At 37.2% G+C, this 21,165-nt stretch overlaps 1 protein-coding gene across 2 annotated transcripts in view; it reads left to right on the top strand.

Moving 5' to 3' along the window:
* Positions 1–3,729: 3,729 nt before the first annotated feature.
* Positions 3,730–21,165, top strand: part of LOC106075246 (protein unc-93 homolog A-like) — a 143,916-nt gene continuing 126,480 nt past the window's right edge. For both annotated transcript variants that reach the window (XM_056006394.1, XM_056006393.1), the window contains exon 1: positions 3,730–4,049. The gene's annotated coding sequence lies outside the window, so the exon portion shown is untranslated. The remainder of the gene's footprint in view (positions 4,050–21,165) is intronic.

The raw sequence follows: 21,165 nt of genomic DNA, 5'->3' as shown, positions 1-21,165 counted from the left end.
GTCTCCTTTATACTTTGTGTAGAAAACCAGGTTGTGGTTTAAAGAATTAAAACTAACAATACCTAATAATAAAACCTTCTATTTTCATACGCTTTTTTCTGGCACAGTGGTTAGTGTGTTGGCTTGAGGAGGCTTGAGCCCTCGAGGCCGTATTCAAGTCGTACAACTGTTTTCCCTAACTGGTCCAGAAATGTGATAGAAGCAAAGATAAGTGATAGAAGCAAAGATATGTGATAGAAGCAAAGATATGTGATAGAAGCAAAGAAATGTGATAGAAGCAAAGATATGTGATAGAAGCAAAGATATGTGATAGAAGCAAAGATATGTGATAGAAGCAAAGAAATGTGATAGAAGCAAAGAAATGTGATAGAAGCAAAGATATGTGATAGAAGCAAAGAAATGTGATAGAAGCAAAGATATGTGATAGAAGCAAAGATATGTGATAGAAGCAAAGATATGTGATAGAAGCAAAGAAATGTGATAGAAGCAAAGATATGTGATAGAAGCAAAGATATGTGATAGAAGCAAAGATATGTGATAGAAGCAAAGAAATGTGATAGAAGCAAAGATATGTGATAGAAGCAAAGATATGTGATAGAAGCAAAGATAAGTGATAGAAGCAAAGATAAGTGATAGAAGCAAAGATAAGTGATAGAAGCAAAGATAAGTGATAGAAGCAAAGATAAGTGATAGAAGCAAAGATAAGTGATAGAAGCAAAGATATGTGATAGAAGCAAAGCGCAAAAGCATGGAATTGCACTAAAGAATAAACAATTGGTAAAAATATTTGTAATCGCACAGATTTCTTAGTGTTAGTCTAGAGTCTAGATCTACTACAAATTTAACTACATGATTGACCCAAACTAATAGATAAACAAACGCTTATTTGGATTTTTTCAATATTTAAAAAAAAAAATATTTCTTGTTAAAAGTTTGAACACACAAACACATGCATTCACGCAGTTATTTCAATATTTAGTGAATAAATAAAAGAAAAAATAGCAACAACTCAAGTCTATTTCGTGTTACTGAACAGTTGCATTTCATTGTTTAAAAACAAAACCTGCGGCATGAAGCACCGATAATTGAATACACAGGTTTCACAAATAGCTAGTACATTTTTTTTCACAAATTGCTTCATCTATTAAAACAGTTTCTAAACGAGCACTAAAGAGGTGAAAGAAACCTGTGTACACACTTTCAGCGATTCCAGAGATATTTTGGTGATCAGTGAATGAGTGGTCATTCTCAATTCTACAATAGATTGGTATAAAAAAAACGTGATGTGCATGAATGTAAACATATTTCAAAGTCGAATACGTGTGGCTCTCACAAGAGGAAGTTTATCAGATAACATTGATGCATATGCAAAATAATAAAAGCTCATAATTGGTCATGTATGAAATTTTTTGTTTGTTGCAAAGCTTATATCAACTCACTATGTCTGTCTGTCTGTCTGTCTGGCCAAAAGTTAGTACACGTTATTTCTTCGACACCCAATCTCGGGTCAAGCTAACATTTTGCACAATTATTTCTTTTACATGACAACACAAGAATCAATAAAAAAAAATCAACCAATTAGTTTATTAACTATTGATAATAAATTACTTTTAGGTATCTTAAACAAGGGAAAGAAAAAGTACTTGACTGAAGTGGTGGTATAAGCTGAATTAGTCCCTTTCTAGATTGACGTTTGAGGCTGAAAATTTTTCTTTATTACATGACTGACCCAAACTAGTTAATACACTAAATATAAGCTTTTTTTTTTTTAAAGTATTTTTTTTTAAATATTGTTTTTTTTTTATTGCTCTCTGTTTTCCCCATTTATCTTGAATATATTAGTAATGTATGGGCCAGTGATATCCCGTCTATTAAGAAGACTTTCTTGTTAGTTTAATCACACAATCTTCTGCCTTTCCCAGATGTGAATTCAAACTGCCTGCTTAGTCTCTCTGCTGATACAATTTTTTTTTTCACTCAGAAACTAAAATGTTGACCGTGTAAGTGTGATGAATTATCAGAAAATGTCAAACTTGCGATCGTCAAGGGGATGTATGTTCCTGACAAGTGGTTCGTCATAGGCACAAATGAAGTGTGTCACACGAATCTCAGTATTTTTACAATGCTTATATCAACTCCCTCTTTTAGTCTGTTTGTCTGGTACAATGTTTGTAGACGTTCATTCTTCCTCATCCTATATTCGGATCAAGTTGAAACTTTGCACAATTATTAATTGTCGGTGACAAAACTTGAATCAATCGAAAAAATTCCCAATTATTTTATCGATAAGTCTTAATTAATTAATATCCTTGCATTTATATAGAGCTAATGGGAGATAAGCCTTGTTTAGAGAATTAGGTCGTTGGCTAAAAATTTTAAATTAAGAAAAAAAAAAAGTTTCCCTTTCAGAACTTGTGATCTATAGGGCAGATGTTAAGGTCCTCTGTTTCTTTGGCCAACGGTTAACGGGGAGGGTGTGGCCAGCACAACGTCCAACAACCTATGCTACCTTAAACTAAAGTCAGGTACCCATTAGAGTTAGGTGGACTCTGAAAAATCTTGAAATTCAAAATCGTAGTCTTCACTGAGATTCGAACCCAGGACCCCAAATACAGAAGCCAAGCGCTAAACCACTCAGCCACCATAAAACCTTCAATTTTTATAAGTTTTTTTATGGTACAGAGGTTAGCGTGTCAGCTTGCCATCATGGTGGCTGGAGTTCGGACTCAAAAACTTTTTTTTTAATTGCTTTTGAAGAGACGCACAGACACCATCCAGATATCTGAACATTTGAGGATATGTTGAAAAAGGGAGAGAAATGCGCTTTTACTTAACAATAAATCTGCGTGTTAGAATAGGTTTAAAATACTTTATAAGGGAATGTAGCTCTAATGCTTGACTATAAAATATTTATAACAATTTGAACTATAAAAGATGTTAAGGACTAATTAAATCCCCTCTATCCCCACTTATAGATTACACAGATTCCCATGAACAAAAGTACGCTGTCTGGCGTTCTTCAGAATTTTAATTTGGTCAACTTGCGAGGACTTGTCAATTCGTTTAAGATCTAATTTCAAACTTCCTATTGTTTGGTTCGCTATCAGGGGGCCCAAGCGCCCTGATTTTACTATGCACAAGCTCAGAGACCTTCCAGCTTCATGTCACCATGGAGAATGGACAGGCATTCATTTTAATTTAGAATCGTACTCATAATACATTGAGATCGTTGTTCACTCCAACATCGATACCACCCACATTGAACTTGTGTGTGTGTGTGAGAATGGTGGGGGGGGGGGGGGAAGAAAGCAGGAAATGATAATACCTTTTGTTTTTAAAATAATCGATACCAGACAGTGTCAATTTCTGCTGACAAGTCAGCATGCGGTGTGACAGTTATTTCCCCTGCATAGGGGGGATGTCAGAGTAGACCTACCTACCCCCCTTTTTACTTTTCTGTCTCGCGGTAACAAGCAAAACAACTACACAACATCCCCTGAAACATCGCAGCTTCACATTGTCCATTACACTCTGACCACCGTCCCTCCACGACCCTCTTTGTAATTCGAAGTATCTCCCTCCCCGTCATTTGAATGAACAACTAGCGCGCGCTATAAGTCACGCGCATCCGCTTCTTCTGGCACCACGCAACGCCAGCAGGTATGAGCAAGGGAAAAAAACACCAACCCCACAAGCAACTAAACCTTGCCCTCCCCCCGTTTCTGAATTTATACAAGGGGAGTGGGGGTCTAGAATGACGGCATTGGTTGCTGCTAGACACCATCCTCATGCCATTGAGAGAGAGAGAGAGAGAGAGAGAGAGAAAGAGAGAGAGAACAAGAGAAGGAGAGAATAAGAGTCAAACATCAAAATATAAACAATGGAGTTGAACTAGTTCCAGTGTTTCTCTATCTCGTATGATCTATTGTGACTGTGCATGAATGAGTCAGCTGTTCAGATTATTCTGTCTATCGGAAGGATTACTTCGCCCTGCTGATATAGAAGCTAAATTAGAGCCTTGCTTGTTCGGGTGACGTCTTATCACTGAGGTGAGTACTCTTGGCCTTTTTCTTTATTTATGTCAACGCCTCGCGTGCTGATGTTAATTATAGAGCAGCTGCATGTAGCCAACGAGCATGAGAACAAAGTGGAAAGAAGCAGACTTAACGTACGTGAGTCTAATAATATAAGAGACGTGAGTGTGAGTCTTATAATACAAGACTTGAATGGAAACATTTTTTTTAAAGAGAAAACGTGAGAGAAATATTTTGAGTGTGTTCGGAGAGAGAGAGAGAGTGAGAGAGAGAGAGAGAGAGAGCGAGAGAGAGAGAGACAGAGAGAGGAGGAGTATTAACAATATTAACATTCCAATCATAAGTTTATACCCTGTATTTGCCAATCGTTACGTAGGGAAACTTAAATAGATCTACGGCGGACAACGGGTTTGTCTACATCAGATATGGAAAAATATGCAGGTCGAAACTGGGTTTGCTAAGTTATGTGAGACACTGCATTCATCCTTAATCTTCGCAATCGAAGACATTACCAATTTACCATTATTAATTTTTTTATATTATAAATTTCATTTGCTTACAACTTCAGTTCAGTTTTATATCAAGATTTGAATTCATCCAAAGATTTATTATGTGCCGTAGGCTTTTATCAAATCTTTATACTCTGCGAACTCCTTTTATTTCTGAAACCAAGTACGATTAAAAAACTAAGTCGGAGATTAAACGTTTTGAAGAGTTTTTAAATCTGTAGAAATATGGAGAAACATAATGAGACATGTACAGAGAGAGAGAGAAAGAGAGAGAGAGAGAGAGAGAGAAAGAGAAAGAGAGAGAGAGAGAGAGAGAGAAAGAGAAAGAGAAAGAGAGAGAGAGAGAGAGAGAGAGAAAGAGAAAGAGAGAGAGAGAGAGAAAGAAATGAAAGGCATAGTAGATAACAAGAAAAAAGTTAAAAGTACTTTTTTAAAAAGACATTACCTCCTTTGTGCAACGTATTGAGCGATTGCTTTTCTCTTAAAAGTTAATGAATCGTAGATTTAAAAATATTTTTTTGTATCCCGCCCCCTTCTCCCCGAGACAGAATCCTGGTGAAGCGAATGTCTAGATCTAGTACACCTTTTCATAGTCCAATGATAAAGCATTTAGATCTAAACTTAGAAAACAATGCGAACAATTTTCCTGAACATTAATTTATTCAACTCTTAAATCAATAAAGCCTTACATTCGGAAATTCCTGAAAGCGATAGTCTTTTCAAGAACGCGATAGTCCTTTCAAAACCGATGTAGGATGAAGACCTCGATTTAGTCTCTAGCCAAATTTACATTTATTTATTTTTAATTTGAAAAATGATAACGATCAAACTAGAGTATTGCCTGTGTGGCCAAGAACTATCTTCGCAACGATCTACATCAACTTCTAAATTTGTAGGAAAATTGTTAGAGACATTTTTGAGATCAGCTGTCCGCCCACCCTCCATGAAGAAGTGACTTGATTCGAGGGATTGTAAACAAAACAAAAACACCCAAGAAATCTTTAGTTCACGAATTTGGAAAAGAGAAATTTGAGATCGAAGTTTTCTTTTGAGCAAGAAGTTTTTCTCAGTCAAACAAAAAAAAAATTTGGGGGGGGGGGGGGGGGCTCTTGTTATTTGTATTCAAGTGATACGCTCGTTAAGAGAGCATAGTTGCATAGTTTAATATCATGGATACTGACATTGGTTTTACAGGATCCTCAGAAGAAATTAATTTAGTCTGTAATTGTACGGAAATTTATGTATATCACCATTTTAATTTGATGGCTGGAAAATTTTACAGACATTAATTGCAGCTTCATTTTTTGCTCACAGACTTCCGGTTTACAGTTAAAAAAAACAAAAAACGAATGATATGAAAATCAGAGAAATTCTGCATTTATAGGATCCTAAAAACATTTTGTTTTCAATCTGCAAAGCTTATGACTTGGTAGTAAGGTTATATAATATGCACTTGTATTAATACTACTACTATTACTACTATTAATAATTATATGTTTTGCTTTATGTAATGATTTCTGTTGCAAGTTTGTCATGTTATGTACAAGTGAATATGTGATATGTAAATAGGTTACGTGTTCTTGAATATTATTATGTCATTTATGAAACAATAACAATTATCTTTATTACTCTTCAAGAAATTTGCTTTATAATTGTCCATTTCACACAAAAATACATTTTAAGAACAAACTAATTCTACGATATTAGAGATGGTCATCTAAGCGGGAAGAACTATAAAGAACTGGCTTTTTTTTTAAAAAGTGTATCCGGTCAACGGAATAACGGAAGTGTTGCTAAACTATATTTTCTATAAGCCTTGCACTTTTGAGTACTAATGGAATCAGATGTTCTGAGCTCTTCTGTTTGGAAATATATTTAGCTTATTTTGGTTGGCAACAGTGAAATTTACGCCAATGTCCTTGACATTGCTTTATTTAAAAATTGAAAATCTGAAATAACACAAAATCTATGCATACCACATTTTTACTTTCACATAACATGGCAAGCTCACAGCAGAGAGTTGGATGTTATCTATTGACTAGTATTGACTTAATAGCAAAGGGAACAAAAGAGTTCTTGTGTCTGTTTTTGGGATCGGTGTCTCGTATCTCCTTTGTGATAATTAAATGTTAAAATCGAGATTGTTGCCCTTTTCATGTTTAAATTGTGTATAGCTCAGAGCTGTCTTAAGAATGTGTTTCTCGAAGAGGTTTTCAAGTGGTTATTGTTTCTTACCAATTTTACACGTAGTGTTTTATTGAGCTATTTATTTTTAATGCACAGTAGTTACAAATTTAATTTCTTTTTTTTCCAAATATCGCCTATCTATATATATATAATTATATTCTTCGCTCAAGAGTTTGGACGAGAAGAATAAGTAAAGAAAAGATCACTCTCTTATTTCTGCCTTTTTTTTTTGAGTTTTCAAAAGATTTTAATAATTTCCGGATATTTCCATGACTTTTTCGTATATTTTGCAATATCAGGTGATTTCAAGAAGCTCCGGGAAATATGTTATAATTTAATTTAATAATTTACACCTAGAATTAGCGCGGGTCCTTTAAAAGTGCGGGGCACACTGCTTTCACATAGGGGCCTAAGGCCTACCCTGCAAAATAACGGCGCATGCTACGCAGTGGGTCGACTAGCATATTAATAAAACTTCAAATATGACTCGATCTAAACCTTGACACAATATTAGAAAATAGCTAAATTTGTTCATTTTCTTCTAAAATTGTTGCTAAAATATCGATCAAACTTTGAAGTCGATGTTGAGGCCGTATAATATCCATTTGTTCAGGGTAACCATACAATCATAATGGAAGGTGGGGGGCTATGGCTATAGTTTACATTTTAAGATTTGTTTTTAAAGTGAAGAAAGTGACAACAGAAAACATAAGTACAGAAGATTAGTGACAACAAAAGATGACAGCAGAAGATAAGTGACATTTCTTTTGAATAGGGAAATCAGAGAACCATTTAGAGCAGAAGCTGATGATGCTGAGTAAGCTGAAGAGGACACACTTCCAAGGAAATTATGACATGACAGAAAAAATTATGACATGATAGAGAAATTATGACCTGATAGAAAAAATTATGACATGATAGAGAAATTATGACCTGATAGAGAAATTCCAGCAAGTTCTTCCGTTGGAGTTTTATGGATGCCAGGCGCTGTATTTCCACAACTTTGCTGTTGAACTTTCCCATCTGTGAACAGTAATTTTTTTTTTTGTTTCAAACTAAACAAAAGTAAGAACAGGTCGATGCTAACTGGCTATAATTTAACATCATTCACAAGGATAACAACTAGTAAGCTAATTCCACAGTTCTGGAACATTATGCACGAGTCTAAACATTTAAATACTTCACACTAAGTACAACTGTCTACTCGCCCACTTTACCCTCCCCACTCCTCCTGAGAACTAAAGGGCTCCAGCCACTCAGGGACAAACTGACCCCACAAGAACCTCGATGTCCAGGTTAAACATATCCACACATTTTACCCCCCCCCCCTCTTGTAATCATGAACCTTTTCTTTCTGAATAGCACGAATAGGTTTGTTTTGGAATTGGAAATATGTCGTACAGGAACCAGCGTTGTTTGCTGGGAAATTATGTAGCAACCATTGAAAAATACTTCCACTGTAAAGAAAATTTTAGATTGAACTCTGAAACTTGTTAAAATCTTTACTATTATAGAGTTGAACAGATAGCTTTGTGTCAAGTAAAAGAGAATTTACTAGAGATAGAGAGAGTGTGTGTGTGTGCGAGAGAGAGAAAGAGAGAGAGAGAAAGAGAGAGAGGGAGCGCGGAAGAGAGCATCAATTCTAAAATAGAACAAATTATTTTAATAAATTTAATGCTGTATGAAGTCTAGAAGTCGTTATAAATAAATAAATAAATAGTTAAATAAAAAGATAATAATTCAATAAAAAAATATATATTCATTATATATATATTCAGCATAAAAAGATTAAATTTGATACTAAGTGCGTTTTTTTCTAAATCTTATTCACAGCACTTTGAACTTGTTATTTATTTTTGTTCAGCTATCACTGACAACAGTTGTAGTTTACCTCAATCGTCCTGTTGATTGAAGAATTCTATATCTTATCTAACGTTATCTTATAAACACAGACGTTTCTTCAAAAAAAGAAGACACCAATACCTTTCATTGGAAGAGTCTTGTGTTTACACAATGGATGGCTGCCTGGTTATACGGTTTGCGCGCTGGACTGTCGTTTGTATTTATCGATGGTCCCGGGTTCAAACCCTGCCCGCTCCCATCCCCCTTCGTCCTGCGGGACGTTTTTACTAGGAAGTAAACTAACTTCAACTCTGAAGGAACATCCGAAACATGTAAAACATTTTACAAACATACACGATTAATTTGCATTAGGATTATATATTATTGTAGCCCTTTTAAAAACTGAAAATAATTTGGAAAGACAAGGGCTTGGCCCTCGGCACCAAAATCAGACTGATGCGCTTCCTGGTCATGGCCACATTTTTATATGCTTGCGAGTCTTGGACACTGACTGCAGAGCTAGAGAGGAGGATCCTAGCTATGGAATTGAGATGCTACAGAAAGATCCTAGGCATCACTTTCCAAGACCGCATCACAAACCAAGAGATTAGAGACAGGGTTACTGCAGTGGTTGTACCCCATGATGACCTGCAAACTATTGTAAATAAACACAAGCTTAAACTATATGGCCATATTTCAAGATATGGCTCGCAAAGACCTTCCTTCAGGGAACATTACCAGGAAAAAGAAGAAGAAGCAGACAGAGAAAGCGATGGGAGGAAAACATAAAAAAAATGGACGGGCCTGTATTTTAAAAGATAAGGTATTGAGTATAAAAACTAGCCAGCTAACTATTCACTCTCTTGTCACTGAAGAGTAATATATCGCATAGGGTTGGCAACTTTTGACATTAATCTCAGCCACTTCGAGACGTCGACTCCATCACCCAAACTAAAGCGGGCTACCGACCACGCAGCACGAATTTTATATTTAGATCTTCCTAGACCAACTCTTCACAAATCAACACGAGCAGAGAAAGAAATAATAACGCATTAACACTTGGCCTGGAAGAAAAAAAAATATCTGACACCCTCTTGGGAAATTATCAGAACTAATATTTTTTTTCCTAGTGTTCTAAGATGCGTCTCGCACGCGAGTCTTGTCTAAAAATAAACATATCCGCAAATGTCTCAAGTCATTTTCAAAGACATGACCCATTCAGTGCCCCAATAAAAAATGACAAGCTAAACTATAGGGTGCAGGGTGCATATCAGGATGGCGGGACAATACGTTGGGTAATGCGAACATCCCATAGGATAGAGTGGAGTACGGGGGGGGGGGGGAAGAACGGGCAAGAATGCAGCTATCACTGTTAGAGTGTTAATTAAAAGATGGAAGGCTGTGAGCTGAAAGCTTTGCGTGGGTGGCATGCGAATAACTGCCTGCTGATTTAATTAAATGCATAAAAAAAAATATGAGGTACTTAAAGAGGATGATAAACCTAGGCGACAGTTAATTGTTTTAATTTTTGTGTTTCGTGAAATTCAAATGAATGCTTTGATTGGACACAGGCACGCGCTCTTGTTTGAGTCCGCGGGAGGGAAACCACATAGCAGAAGTTCAATACTAGACAAGCATCTCCCTGGACAGCCAGCACTCTTCAACGCTCTCAGCCAGTCTTGGTCGTAATAGTCAAAGTCAAATGCACGCCGACATTCATCTGAGCAAGAGACGCTATGATTTGAAATGGACCTCATTCACCAATCGTAAACAAAACACATTGAGCCACGCGATTCCCTATCTCTTCTATACAATTTACGACCTATTTTTTTTATCCACAATGGTTATCACGTGACAGTTTTTTTTCGTTGTTTTATCAATATTATCACGCGATCGTTCGTTTTGGTGAATGGGGTCCATTGTGTATCCTAAATAACAATAGGTCTTTAAATTTGATATCCTAAATACCAATTACTTTAAGGTTGATATCCCACGAACCCAGTGCTTAAATTAAGTTTTATATTCTAAACATCTGGTGCTTCCAATTTGATGTCCTAAAGTTTTATATTCTAAACATCAGGTACTTTCAATTTGTTTTCTAAAGTTTTATATTCAAAACATCAGGTGTTTTCACTTTGATGTTTTAAAGTTTTATATTCTAAACATCAGGTACTTTCAATTTGATGGCCTAAAGTTTTATATTCTAAACATCAGGTACTTTCAATTTGATGTCCTAAAGTTTTATATTTTAAACATCAGGTACTTTCAATTTGATGTCTTAAAGTTTTATATTCTAAACATCAGGTACTTTCAATTTGATGTCCTAAAGTTTTATATTCTAAACATCAGGTACTTTCAATTTGATGTCCTAAAGTTTTATATTCTAAACATCAGGTACTTTCAATTTGATGTCCTAAATTTTTATATTCTAAACATCAGGTACTTTCAATTTGATGTCCTAAAGTTTTATATTTTAAACATCAGGTGCTTTCAATTTGATGTCCTAAAGTTTTATATTCTAAACATCAGGTACTTTCAATTTGATGTCCTAAAGTTTTATATTCTTAACATCAGGTACTCTCAATTTGATGTTCTAGCGACCTAGTATTTTATATTTGATGTCATTAAGACATAGTACTTTAATTTCGATATTTTTACGACCTGGTGCTTACATCTTTAAGTTTGTTATCTTTATATCTCCGTATTTTATATGGCACATCTGATAGTTAGGTGATCAGATAGTCAGGTGATCAGATAGTCAGATGATCAGATAGTCAGATGATCAGATAGTCAGATGATCAGATAGTCAGATGATCAGATAGTCAGATGATCAGATTTAACAACCCATTCATAATTTACTCTTTTTTAAAAATATGTTAGTTTCCATCAATTAGCGGTTTGATTAGTATACAGTTTCATTTAACAGAACAATACCTTTTATCAGCTAATACACTGAGATCGATATTTCTCTTTACCCTTCCTTGTCTCTGATTGATTCATCCCTTAGTGAGAATACGATTTTTTTTTCGATACTTTGGTCCATTTTTATTACCGTCCATCTTGAAGGTTTGTTTACTAAAACTAAGTAAATACAGGCTAGGCTTGAGTAGTAGCTATAATACAGTTCTGATGTTATTGCCACGCAAAGTACGGGCTACATAACGTATACAGTTTTTCTTTCAACTTATCAGCATATAACATAAATTTATACAATTTCATTTCTTTTTAAAAATGTTTTTCAATTAGTCAAAAAAAGACAAAATTCATATTACAGAATACTATATAAGTGTTCATTAAAAGACATCGCCATCAAATTCTTGTTAAAACTTTCAGTGCTTATCTTCTTCTTCTTCTAGCCAGCTTATTGCTGCTGAGCTGTTAGATCGTTTGCAGATTGTGCCAAGGAAAAATAGTGTGCTGTTTTCTTCAGTTGTTTAGCACTGCCGTACAGGGTGTTGGTTATGTTGGGCTGTAGTGGTAGTAGGGTCTGCCTAAGGTGGATTAGGAAGGGGCTTTCAAAGAGGATATGGTTTACGGTTTCATATGGGTGGGAGCGGTGTCTACAAAGGGTAGGTGTGTTTTATTTATATTGTTAAGATGATAATTTAACAGAGGTGTGTCCCCTGTTCTTAGTTTGACGATTGTAGACTGCTCTTTGCGGGGGCGAAAGTTAATACTGTCCAGTTTGTTTGGCATGATCATTTCTTTGTACATGGCTCTGCCTGTGTTTCCTGATGCCCATTGGTTGAGCCACTCCTCTTTGTGGTTGCTAACTTTCAGTACTTATAAGATCTGGACAAGACCGTTTTTTTTCTTGATAAATGTCAAATCTTTTTTTGGTTAACCTCTCGTCTGCTCGGTGATCAATGAAAATATTTGCACTGCACTGTGTGTCACTGTTTTGTACTAACAATTAAATCACTCATTATCCAACAGAAGTACCTGCTATTTATTCATTAAATAAATCAAAACACTTCCATAGACCGTATCGCGAATGAAGAGATAAGAAACAGGATTAATACAGCAATTGGACCCCACTTACAAAGAAATACGTCAGCTGAAACTCAGTAGGCTATTATTAACTTAGTAATAAAAATATATGTTGACCTATTTAAACACTTCCATAACATTTAACGCTCCTGCTGTACTTGTAGAGCTTGTCATAGAAGGACTTAGGGCTCGACATGACCTTCCTGCTGTACTTGTAGAGCTTGTCATAGAAGGACTTAGGGCTCGACATGACCTTCCTGCTGTACTTGTAGAGCTTGTCATAGAAGGACTTAGGGCTCGACATGACCTTCCTGCTGTACTTGTAGAGCTTGTCATAGAAGGACTTAGGGCTCGACATGACCTTCCTGCTGTACTTGTAGAGCTTGTCATAGAAGGACTTAGGGCTCGACATGACCTTCCTGCTGTACTTGTAGAGCTTGTCATAGAAGGACTTAGGGCTCGACATGACCTTCCTGCTGTACTTGTAGAGCTTGTCATAGAAGGACTTAGGGCTCGACATGACCTTCCTGCTGTACTTGTAGAGCTTGTCATAGAAGGACTTAGGGCTCGACATGACCTTCCTGCTGTACTTGTAGAGCTTGTCATAGAAGGACTTAGGGCTCGACATGACCTTCCTGCTGTACTTGTAGAGCTTGTCATAGAAGGACTTAGGGCTCGACATGACCTTCCTGCTGTACTTGTAGAGCTTGTCATAGAAGGACTTAGGGCTCGACATGACCTTCCTGCTGTACTTGTAGAGCTTGTCATAGAAGGACTTAGGGCTCGACATGACCTTCCTGCTGTACTTGTAGAGCTTGTCATAGAAGGACTTAGGGCTCGACATGACCTTCCTGCTGTACTTGTAGAGCTTGTCATAGAAGGACTTAGGGCTCGACATGACCTTCCTGCTGTACTTGTAGAGCTTGTCATAGAAGGACTTAGGGCTCGACATGACCTTCCTGCTGTACTTGTAGAGCTTGTCATAGAAGGACTTAGGGCTCGACATGACCTTCCTGCTGTACTTGTAGAGCTTGTCATAGAAGGACTTAGGGCTCGACATGACCTTCCTGCTGTACTTGTAGAGCTTGTCATAGAAGGACTTAGGGCTCGACATGACCTTCCTGCTGTACTTGTAGAGCTTGTCATAGAAGGACTTAGGGCTCGACATGACCTTCCTGCTGTACTTGTAGAGCTTGTCATAGAAGGACTTAGGGCTCGACATGACCTTCCTGCTGTACTTGTAGAGCTTGTCATAGAAGGACTTAGGGCTCGACATGACCTTCCTGCTGTACTTGTAGAATAGAGGAGCTTGTCACTTAGGGCTCGACATGACCTTAATTGTGCCGATGTGCCATAAAATCTAAATCTTGACCAGCTCCAGCAGCTCAGTTGATGCCAAAAGTATTGCTCAGCAATGTTGGGCACCACTTAAGGAAAGCCTAGAGAGAAAACTCATGATCACTTTATCTAAAGCCCAAGAATGTCACCTTATGAGGAAGCTCAGATGGCATCGGTGTACTCCCCCTTCAGCCTCGCCTTTAACCCGAGCGTCTTGCGATACGAGCTATCGGTAATAAGGAATTAACAAATTGTCACAACTTGGATCCCTCCAAGACAAAACTTGTTTATACAGGCCGATGAGGTAAGGAAGGCTTAAAGCTCTAGGAGTCATGGACTCAACTCTTTGGACAATCACAAATAGAAGAGAAATATCTAAAACAACAACAAGTAGCTATATATTAGTTATCACTTAAAGCCAGCATGACATCAACAATCAGGTGTTTCTAAAAAGCGAATGAAAAAAAAATCTGTTGCAGACACAGCGAGAGTACATGTGATAAGCGGTACAATTTTATTGACTTACTCGTGTCAATGCTGCCATAGGTCATCACGTGACTAGTAAACAGACCGTGACGTAGGGCAGCAGAAGTAAAGTTTAAATGCGCTGTAAATTGACGCAGTTGTATGCCCTTGTAAGAAAAAAAACGCAGACATGACGTCACACATAGTGTACTTTTAGTCAGGGATTTCGGAGAAAGATGAGATTTCTATTTGTGAATTGACTGAGTGTTTATAACAGTACAATTGTTGAATGAAAGTACTGAATATATAAAACAATGATTTATCTCTATATCTCTCTCGCTCTCTCTGCATCTCTCTGCCTCTAATTATCATTCTTTTTCTCCCTCCCTCACTGTCTCTCTGTCGATATCAGTCTCTCTGTCTCGGTCTGCGCCTCTCTCTGTTTCGGTCTCTGTCTGTGTCTTTACGTCTCTTCTCGACGTTTGTCTCCCTCTGTCTTGGTCTCACTTTCTGTTTATTTCTGTCTCTCTCTCTCTCTCTCTACTCCTGTAGTTTTGACAAGTAATGACACTCTACACATTCAAAACGTCAACAATTCTCAGACGTTAGACAGAACGTGGACGTCTAGAGCTAAGCTAGTAACACAAACGTTTGTATTAGATCTAAATTTAAGTGCTGAAATGGTGAATGCTGCTGACGCTGCTGATGGTGCTGGATTAGCTTTGTATCATACTCTCACTCCCCCCCCCTCATTTTTTTCACTTCTATCCTGCTATTGACTTTTTCATTCGCCGCAACAAACCCAGGTCGGCCTTGACATTGGGAATCGGATATCAATTGTTGCTTGCTCTGGGGCCGTGTATCGACAAGAAATGTGTGTGTGTGTCTGTGTATATGTTGTTGCGTGTGTGTGACTTTGTTTAATGAAACCCAGGATGGGTCGGGGGAGGGAGGTACTGTAGCCCTACTTCATTAAGACAACATTGCTGCCCTTTTCACCCTCAGGATAACGAAGCTTTGCCCCTTCCCCTTCCCTAATCTTGCTGGTTTGAATTCCCCAGACCCGTAGTTTGCAGATCTCATTGTTTGACCCCATGGTTACATCTAGTGCGCATGCATTTTTCCTGTCAAACAATATCTAATAGACTTAGATCGTTGTGTGGGTGCAGCTTTTATTGCACATTTATATACAGTTTGATTTCCGTCAGTTTTTGTGTGTGTGTGAAATACTTTGAAACCTTTGAGATTAGGATACCAATGATCTCTGTAAACGTCCCGCCTCCTATTCCCTAGTGTCAAACGAAATATAAAGTGGACTGAAAGAAAAACTGAACAGCAATAAAAAACAAACTTGTAATGAGTCAAGCGCTTATTTGGCAATAATATAAAACACTGATCTGTGCTATCTTCCAAAGTATTTTGTGTATTCCAAGACAAGACATGTCTGTGTTCCAAGACATCTTTGTATTCCAAGACATATTTCCTTGGTCCAAGGCATTTTTTCAGCTACAGAATAGCTTACACTTGCGTACTTAGCTGAAGATCCCAAATTGTACAGACAATTTATAATAACACTAGAAGCTACGTAGTAACCTATTAATCTTTAAGTAAGCCATTCGTCCTAAGGCAGTCTGTCACGTACTCTGTCTCTAACATCTGTCATCAAAATAGAAGAAATATCCAAATCAAGAAAAATACTGACATATTTGACTTAATCCTGTGCACTCCCAGGGCCGCAACCACACCTCTCCACCAAGCTCGGTTATGAGCTGCTTTCTTCATCTGCTTCCGTGTCATTCCAGTACCCTCATCTTCAGCGATGACTGACCTCTTCCAGGTTAGCTTGGGTCTGCCCACTTTTCTCTTTCCTAGCGGATTCCAATCAAGTGCCTGCCTTGCAGCAATGGTAGCTGGTTTTCGCCGGTTGTGTCCTATCCAGTTACATTTTCGCTTTTTGATATCTATGGGCTTTTGTCTAGTTATATCTCACACAAATTTACAGTAGTTATCTTTTCTGGCCACCAAATTCCTAATATTCCTCTCCAAGTCACAGAGCCCTACTGTTGTTTTCCTATCTATTCTTGGTGTTTAGAGGTAGGGCTGGTAAGTTAAGCTAAAAAGCTAATTTCTACAAAAGACAATAGCCAATCATTATTGATTATACTGGTAAAGTCATTTTCTCGTTACTTAGGAAATATAGCTAAAAAGGATTCTTTCTGAATGTATATCTGGAATAGTACAATGTTTAATGTTTATATACACGATTTTTTTCCTTTTAAGGCTACTTTATGAGCCCCCCCCCCGGCTACGCCCATGATTAATACCATACGACTTAATTTACTTATTGAAAAAATAAAAGCATTGACGATTAGCCCATACATAATACTAGGGGCTAATGAATTTTTGACCCAAAGACCTCTGAGGGTTAGGGTAAACAATATAATATCAAATACATATATAGTTAACACAGGGGCGCCCAAGGGAACTGTGACTTCGCCATTGTGATGCCTTTTGTACAGGATAGTCCTCTTTGCTCCTTCACGAAATTCGCTGATGATGCGGCTCTCCATGCCCTGTTCTCAGAAAGCTCAGACGTAAATGAGTATTTCAGAGAAATAGAACACTCTGAAAAATACTGTAAATTTTTAAATATTATATGTAAAAAAACAAAAACAAACAAACAAACAAATGATAATCGATTTTAGTACGAAAAAGCAGGTAGATGATAGCTGGAGAGACCATTGAAATAGAGCAAATTTTTAAACATCTTTGTAATATCTTAGAGAATAAATTAAATTTGACTGCAAATACTAAATATATCAGCAAAAAAAGGGTAGCAAAAATGACGACTACTTAAGAAAGAGTCTGCATCTAATGTTAGAGTAAAGGCCTTGACGATGTTTTATCACGCTCACATCTTCAATATTTGAAGTTTTAATATCACTGTCTATACGTATAGCAATCGGAATACTAAAAAATAAAAATAAACTTTATGAAATCCTAAATCCTGCTGGTAAGGTCATTTGCTAAAAACAAACCTGATTTGGGCAGCTGTTTGAGAAAAACATTCACGAGAAAGCTAAAAAGATTTTAGAAAAAAAATCTCGGGTCAGGATTTTGTGATTTTACTATCACAAAAAAGATACGAGACACCGATAGCTAAGACTAACAGACACAAAAAACCGTTTTGCCATATTTACATTGCGGTCATTAAATACTGTTCAACCATCTGATATAAACATTTCACAAGTACATTTTGAGTGACTCTAGTGTGAATGTGTACTTTGGTTTTCTCTAGTTAACATCTTGTGTTTGGTGTAATGAACAAAGTGTAAGAAAAAATTTCCTTATGGATACTAGAGATTATTATTATTTGGATTTCTCTTTTCTTTTCAGTTATTTTTAACTAATACGCCCTCCCCCTCTCCCGTAGTTGTAAAATCCCACCGTCAAATAAGATGCTCACCCTTGGATGTATATAGAATCCCCCACCTTCAGACGGGCTATGATTATGTTCTGATTATCGATTCCCCAGGCCCACCGAAATGAAATCTGGGGCATTAGTTACACGGGTCACGTTGCATTCTGAGTTGGCAGGCATCTCGGACATTTTTTGGCACCAATCTCTCCCTCGTGCCGCCCCCAGCCACGGCACCCACTTCCCATTTGTTCTCTCTTTCATTGTACGGTCCATTCAACATCGTAGATTATTATGAGCCTTATTCATAAGTGTACTCTCCAGTGGTTTCTGAGGGGCAGATGTTCAAACAATCTTGTAAACACTCGTCGCTGATACTGCTGGGTGGAAGAATAGCGACTCATTATCTGCTGGATAATAAAATACGCAACTAATATTTCACAATTGTCAATTCAACCTTTAGTGCTAAGACCAGAGTACGCCACACTCAATTAAAACATTGCTCAACATTTTTCAATACAATTAATCATGATCCTTTATGATTTTTACAAAGCTTATATTGACTTACTCTGTCTCTTTGTCTGTCTCTCTGGTAAAAATTTTGAAAATATTTTTTTTTTCCCATTTTCGGATCAAGTTGAAACTTTGCACAATTATTCATTGTACCTGACAAGACATGAATCAGTCAAATAAGTTAATTAATTATTGGTAATTAGTTATTTTGTTTGATATCAAAATAATGGAAATAACTGCTACTTAGCGAAAGATTAGAATATATATATGGATTTAATCCCTTTATTATGTTTTGACATTCTCCTTCTTCCCATTCTCGGATGTTGAAATTATTATTCATGGTCGATGACAATACATGAATCAATTTAAAAAAAAAAAACCAATTAGTGAATCAATTAGTACTATATAATTAATTTTGTTTTACATGACAGAAAGGGAACTAACATTTTAGATGAATGGCAGTAATTAGCGGTTCTATCCCTTAGATAAAGTAATCTTTTTTTTTTTTTGGTCACTTCTTTTAATTTTATAGAACAGAGATCTGCAAAGAACAAAAAAGCTGCTTACATAATTTCTGAAATTTGTTTTAAAATCTTTTATTTATATGCTACCTATTCCATTCTTTGAACATACAATTGAGGCATTTGTCTTGAAAATATTGTTTTTTTCATCCTCAAGATTATGTACCATTCGCTTAAACTAGTCTATTGTCTGATCAATACAATCTCATTGTTACATCAGGAAATCGTTATCTTCTGACACTCAAACATATATCATCATAAACAGACTATAGTTCTTCTATCGTGGTTCGATAATCACTTTTGTCATCAAGGGGGCTGAGGGCCTTGCTCTGGGGTTTTGTGCCTCCTCATGTGGCTGGTGAGACCTATGTGAGCCCGGAATGTTCGACTGCACTCTGGACAGGTTATTCCAGCTGGAGCTAGTGTCATTGGCTTTGCTTTTTTTTTTTCTCTGACACTTTTCTTCTGCCAGCGCTGTTCTCTTGTCCTCTGCAATTTGTGCGCCAGTTTTCACAGCGCGACTCCAAGATGCTCTCTCATGTGCTTCTGAAGGCTTTCAAAGAAGCTTTGAGGGTGTCCCTAAAGCGTTTTCTTTGTCCACCTTGTGAGCGCTTTCCTTCACTTCCATACAGGAGTCGTTTAGGGATGCGGGGGTCTTCCATTCTACTGATGTGGCCTGCCCATCGCAGCTGGGACTGTATCAGGATTGTGTGGGTGCTTTGCAGGCCCGCTGTTTTAAGGACCTCATAACATAACACCATAAAGCTCTTGTGCATTTTTTTTCCTTTTGATAATGAGAACAAGAGCCAGCAACACACAGAATACGAGTAAGTTGTTTCTTTGCCCTTTTATAGACACAGTGCAAAGTTCGTAATGAACAAATCACAGAGACTTCCACGAATAAAGTTCAAACACTTTTGATTAATAAACTCAACAAGAATACTCGTTTTTTTTGGACGCACAATGTTGAAATACCAGGCAGACATTTCTCTTGCAGTTCTAGTCATATGCATTAATTGACCCAATCGATAGTCTGCCTGGTCGTCTGGTATGTGATCTAAACTGTCATTCGGTGTTTTTGATGGTCCTGGGTTTGAAACCCGCCCACTGTCCCCTCCCCCTTTCATTCTATGTGAGATTTGGGCTATCTATGTGTCTAGTAGTTTATTCTAGAACGCATAAGATCATTTTCCGCCTTCCCAGCTAAAGTTTCAATTTTATGTAAACAAAGTTCAAGGCTACGTGACCCGCTCAGACTAAGTAACCACTCGTAAATGTGATGGTTGTATTCAATATCTATTATTCCTGTGAGCGTCTAGGGGCAGTCTAGGCCAACGGTGTCGCATCAAACTTTAACCCATAATACTTCTAACAACAGTGCAAAGTAATTGCTTCACTACCATAGAGACGGAGTGAATAATACGAGCAATGATAACAAAATACAAGTAAAAAAAAATATGTCAAGGAAAAACATATTTGTTGAAAATAATTAAAACCCAAATCCTTAAGAAAGAAAAACATATGTTGTAAGCTTTACTCTGAAAGTGGCGTTATTTTCTTAAATTAAAATAAAATTTTCTTAAATAAAAAAAATATGCTACATAACTTAAAAAGAAATGATGGTTACCAATGATGTCATGTGGCCAGCACAATGACCAACATACAACGTATGTACCCTGGACTTGGCGACCTCCTAAAAGTTCAAAATCTCTGTCTTCACAAGGACTCGAGCTCGTGACCTCCCCCCCCCTCGTATACATGTATAAGTTAGTGACAAGATGACGTCAAAGTTTATATATTGTCCAAACAAACATGGCGTTCAGTGCCTTTCAAGCAATCTTACAGCATTTAAATTTCTTTCTTTTTAATAACGAAACAAAACTACCCTCAAGAAAAACAAACATTTTAGTTTAGAATGAATAAAAAAAAATACTCCACATAATTCTCTTAATCTAATTTTTCGGCGAGCGCAAATTTTCGAATTGATTACAGACAAACAATGTGGAACGAGGCTACGTGGAAGCTGCAGAAGTGTTAAAGCAAATGAAACTCTCGAAGCCCTTATTGGGTATTCCCGAATGCTCGCAACGTCTGCTATAGCATGAGCACATACTGAGGGAAAATTGGGCGTGCGTAGAGAGGGTGGGAGGGGTATGGTTGAGAGTTGGGGGGTGTTGAGAAAATGGGTTGAAGAATGGAGAGTGGATGTTTGGTCAATAGGTTTGTCAGGATATGTGTATGTGGTTGAGGAATGGTTTCGATGGTCTAATACTGTATTGCCCAAAGCTTTTCGGGTCCCTTTACATTTTGTACACCTATCTCAGGGGCCACATCAATGGACGAGTCCT

This window comes from Biomphalaria glabrata, chromosome 12 (assembly GCF_947242115.1).
Source record: "Biomphalaria glabrata chromosome 12, xgBioGlab47.1, whole genome shotgun sequence".
NCBI lineage: Eukaryota > Metazoa > Mollusca > Gastropoda > Planorbidae > Biomphalaria > Biomphalaria glabrata.
The sequence above is the reverse complement of the archived record's forward strand: the minus strand, read 5'-3'. Positions and strand labels throughout refer to the sequence as shown.